The sequence below is a fragment of the Sceloporus occidentalis genome, unplaced genomic scaffold, assembly GCF_023333645.1.
Source record: "Sceloporus occidentalis isolate IW3139 unplaced genomic scaffold, rSceOcc1.0.p SCAF_3, whole genome shotgun sequence".
NCBI classification, from domain to species: domain Eukaryota; kingdom Metazoa; phylum Chordata; class Lepidosauria; order Squamata; family Phrynosomatidae; genus Sceloporus; species Sceloporus occidentalis.
Window position 1 is genome coordinate 130,042,555 of NW_028316983.1, and position 5,273 is coordinate 130,047,827.

The following is a 5,273-nucleotide window of genomic DNA, read 5'->3' on the forward strand; positions in this document are numbered from 1 at the left end:
CCTCCTTCCCTTCCTTTCTACCGCCTTCCTTCCTTCCCTCCTTCCCTCTTTCCTTGCTTCCTTCCCTTGCTTCCTTCTTTCTTTCCATCATTCCTTCCTTCCTCCCCTTTCTTTCCTTCCTCCCTTCCCTCTTTCCATTCTCCCTCCTTTCCTTTCTACCGCCTTCCTTCCTTCCTTCCCTCTCTCTCTCCCTCCCTCCTTCTTTCTTTCCATCATTCCTTCTCTTTTTCCTTCCCTCCCTCCCTTCTTCCTTCTTTCTTTCCTTCTATCATTCCTTCCATCTTTCCTTAATTCCTTCCTTCCTTCTCCCATCTCTCCTTCCTTCCTTCCCTCCCTTCTTCCTTGCTTCCCTTCCTTCTTTCTTTCCATCATTCTTCCCTCTTTCCTTCCTTCCCTCCTTCCTTCTATCCTTTCCTTTATTTCTTTCTTTTCTTCCCTTCCTTCTTTCCTTCTATCATTCCTTCCTTCCCTCCCTCCTTCCCTTCTTTCTTTCCTTTCTACTTCCTTCCTTCCCTTCCTTCTTTCCTTCTATCATTCCTTCCCTCCCTCCCTCCCTCCTTCCCTTCTTTCTTTCTTTCCTTTCTTTCTACTTCCTTTCTTCCTTCCCTTCCTTCTTCCCTTCTATCATTCCTTCCCTCCTTCCTTCCTTCCTACTTCCTTCCTTCTTTCCTTCTATCATTCCTTCCTTCCTTCCTTCATTCTTTTTTCCATCATTCCTTCCCTCCTCCCTCCCTTCCTTCCTTCCTTCCTTCCTTCCTTCCTTCCTTCTTCCCATCCTCCCTCCCTCCCTCCCTCCCTCCCTCCCTCCCTTTCTACCACCTTCCTTCCCTCCTTCCTCCCTTCTTTTCTTCCTTCCTTCTATTTTTCTTTCCCCCTTTCCTTCCTTCCCTCCTACCTTCTTTCCTTCCTTCTCTCCTTCCTTCCTTCCATCTTTTTTCCATCATTCCTTCCCTCCTTCTTCCCTCTCCTCTTTCCTTCCTAACTCTTTCCTTGCTTTCTCTTTCTTTCTTCCCTCCCTCCCTTCCTTTCCCTCTTTCCTTCCTTCCTTCCTTCCTTCCTTCCTTCCTTCCTTCCTTCCCTCCCTCCCTCTTCCTTGCTTTCTTCTTTCCCTCCTTCCTTCCTTGTCTTCCTTCCTTCCCTCTTTCCTTCCTCCCTTCTTCTCCTTCCCCTCTTACCTTCCCCTTCTTTCCTTCCCCTCTTCCCCTTCCCCCTTTTCCTTCCCTTCTTCCCCCTTTCCCACCTCTTCCCTTCCTCCTTTTCCACTCCCTCTATCCCCATGCCATTCCCATGGAAGAGGCGGACCCCAGACCCAGGACTCTAGGAGCCAGAGGCAAAGGGGCGGGGGTCTCTGCTGCTGCCCCTCTGAAGCTGCTGCCCCTTAGGCTGGCATGGCTTTTTCCTCCCTCCCTTCCACCAGCTCCCAGCGGGACAAGGGCAGCAAAAACACCAGAGACCCCCATGAATGGAAGAGGTGAAGGCAGCAGAGCCCAGAAAGCCTACTGCTCTTACTATTTTTAACATTATTACCATAATGAAGTATTGCATTACTGTATTATTCTTTTATTATTGTTATTATTATTAATATTGCATCTCTATGTTATTGTAGTATGTTTATTACTGTAACTTTTAATGTTTAGACTGTGTCACTCACTCCTAGCCCTTTGTCATAGCAGTTATTACTGAAATTTGGTTTTAATGAATTGTATAATAATAACAAACTGTTATGTTAAGTAGTAGTAACTTGTGTGTTCATGCACTTTGCTGTGTTTTTTCTTCAAACCTTCCAAAACCTCCCACTTTTTCAGCTGATTTTAATAATACCCCAGTTTCTCTTTCTTTTTCCTCCTCAGCTTCCTTCCATTGCAAACCCTCAAACAATTCTCCCAATTAATCCTTTTCCTTCCCACTTTCTTGATTGCTTTTAAAAGGATTATTGGGATAATTATTAGAGGGTTTGCAATGGGAGGAAGCTGAGGACAAAGGGGGAAAGCGGATGAGAAACCAGGACAATCAGCGATAGAAATAAATGCAATGAAAATAATAATAAAATTATATACTGTACACACACATTTATATATGTAGGTTAAGTCGAAAATATGCATGAAAGAATAAGTAAAGATAAAGGGACAGAGGGGAAAAACTGAGTACTTTAAACAAAACAAAGTGGGAATGGTAGGAAATGGGTCTAGATATTAAAAAGTGCAATGAAGAAAGGCATTTTCTTTATTGACAGAATATAAGGAGAATACAATTGGAGGCACGCAGCTACTGCTAGAGGGACCAGAGCCCTGCTTCCAGATCACAGCCCCACAGAGAGTGTTTCAAGGCCTGTTGAGGTTTGATTGCTGTGGAAATGTACCCTATCTCTGCAGCTGACTTGCCAACTTGGGAAAAGAGGCTATATACGTTACAAAGAAGAGACAACTGGACATTGACTGAAGAAAACAAGCATTGTGTTGGAAATCCCCAAACAGAAAGGGAATGCCATCAAGTGTTTCTGAAGAACATGGATGTTTTATTTGATGAGGTCCCTTTGTTTAGTCTATGGCTGCATCCACAGTGCAGAAATAACCCAGTTTGGGACCACTTTAAATGTGTCTTGGCTCAAGGCTGTGGGATTCTGGGAGTTGGGGTATGTTGTGGGTCCAGCTCCCAGAATTCCATAGCCTTGAGCCAGGACAGTTAAAGAGGTGGTGCCAAACTGGGCTATTTCTCCAGTGTGGATGATGCTAGGCACTAATTTGGAACCAGAACAACTTCCCTGACTTTAGATGGAACTGAGGCCTAGAGCTGAGCGTTATCATCTCCCTCTCAAAGGCCTAGGGGTTCCCTATCTGTGTAAAGCTTTGATCTGTTGTTGTTAACTGCCCCAGAGTCCTCCTGGACTCATGGTGCCCCTGTGGAGGATGAGGAGGCAACCCCAAGAGCCCCTGTCCTCTGCTTAGGACCTGTAGAGTCAGGCCTCCCTGGTTAAGTCTATCCATCTGGCATGCAGCCTATCCTTCTGTGTGTGTCTAAGCACAGGCTCAGCTCCAGCCCAGGATTCATAAGATGTAGTTATTGAACCCGAAACATTTGGCCCTTGACACCTCCAGGAAGTAGCTTTAGTCTCTCAGTCCTAGTCTATTTAAACCACAGTTTCTTCATTAGGTCTGGAACAAAACAAAAAACAACCTGTGGCTTCATGTCAGTTTACAGACAGGATGAAACTGTGGTTTATGGCATTGGTTACAAAGCAGACTGAAATCCTAAAACTTGAAAATACTAACTGCTAATTCAAACTGCAGGAAAAGAGATTCCAGTTCCACATTAGGCAGAACTTCCTAACAGTAAGAGCTGTTTGACAGTGGAGCACGTTTCCTCAGAGAGTGCAGGAGTCCTCTTTTTGGAGGTCTTTGAACAGAGGATGGATGGCCACCTGTCAGGGGTGCTTTGACTGTGAGTTCCTGCATGGCAGCGGGTTGAACTAGATTGCCCTTGCGCTCTTTTCCGACTCTATGAGTCTATGATTCATTCCAGGCTTCTCCTGTCCAGAAGGAATCCCCATATGTCCGCCATTTTGAGCATGAATTAAGATTTCTAGGAGTGTATTTTGTCTCCATATACTTTAAAGAAGGGCCCCAGTCATACAGAATTCTCCCAATGATTTCCAACTATAAGCGCCAGTTTATAGAGAAGAAAGGACAGAGGGAGAGATAATAATAAGGCTCTATGGTCAGGTTTAACTTTTTAAAGAGAGGAGATGTCTGGTGATTTCATGGCATTTCCTTTATTGACAGAATCTAAGGAGGACATAATTGGAGGCATGCAGCTACTGCTAGAGGGACCAGAGCCCTGCTTCCAGATCAGAGCCCCAGAGAAATCCAGTAACATCCAAACAATGATACCTTCATGGGAACAAGCAAGATGCACAATGATATGTTGCAAGCTTTCAGAGTCACAGTGGCTTCTTCTTCACCAGGCAAACAGGAGAAAGAAATGGAAGATGTTAGTCATAGGCCTGCATTTTCTGTTTCTGGTCTCAGTTCAGATGGTAGGGAGGGCTACCCTTTGGCCATGTCAAAGGTAGAGTTTCAAAGTTAAGGAAATTTAATGTCCATTTGCAATTCATGGAAGATGTTTCCTTGGAATCCAGCATGTCTCCTTCCTTTGTGAACCCACAGGCTGCTATGTAGGGAGAACGCACTGAATTTCTGAAGACGTCTTCATGTAGAAAATGTAATTACAGTACATTTGGGTGGTGGAATAATTGTAAGCTGCTCTGATAGCCTTTAGGGCTGGAGGGTGGGGTATAAATACCATAATAAATAAATAAACTGGGGAGCCTTCTCCCGAAAGGACAAGGAAGGGTTGTTCTGACAAAGGAATTAGGAGCTGGTGCAGCCGCATTTTGTACTTTGACCATAATGTTGCTGCTATTTTCTGCAAAACCAAGAACAGTTGCATAGAACGGAGAGACTTTAGTGCCAAAGAAATCTGTTTCAGCGGAAAAACACACAACCCCTCTCTCACACTCACACCAAGATACATGTCTGCATCCAAAAGAAGAAGAGGTTTGTGGCGCTCTAAAGCCTGATTGGTTTAATATTGTGGCATAACCTCACCACCGATCTTTTACAAGGAGGCAAATCAGGTCGCTTTTAAATATAACCATAAACTTGTGAACATTCCCCCAAAAAGCCCTTTTTATTATTCTGAACTTCTCTAGCAAGCCTGTGCTTTAGCCTTCCTGACTTTAGCCCTATATGTGCTCACTATTTGTTTGAATGTCTCTTTGGTGATTTCCCCTCTTTCTCCATTTCTTATACATGTCTTGCAGCACTTTTGAGATTGCGCAAAAGAAGTTGTAGCATGAGTTTTTGTAGACTTGGTCTACTTCCTCAGATGTCTACAAAAGCTTATGCTGCAACGTCTTTTACACAGTTAATTTCAAAGGGTCTTCAAGATCTCTTTGCTTACTGATATTGCATACTGACTAACATATGGTTGAATCTTTGAATTCTAAGTTATGGCCATGTTAGACCTTTGAGACTAACTGAAAGAAAGAAGTGGGTAGTATGAGCTTTCATAGTCTTGGGCCTAGTTCCTCAGATGCATGTTTTGTACAAGTTCCCCTTTGCATACTGATTTCCCAGGCCATAATTTAAAATTAAGATTAACCGTGTTAAGTCTGGAATATCAGTACCCAAAGGGCTCTTGAAGAACCTTTGAAACTAACTGTGCAACAGAAGTTGTAGCATAAACTACAATAGCTGAACCATTCAGGCCAGACA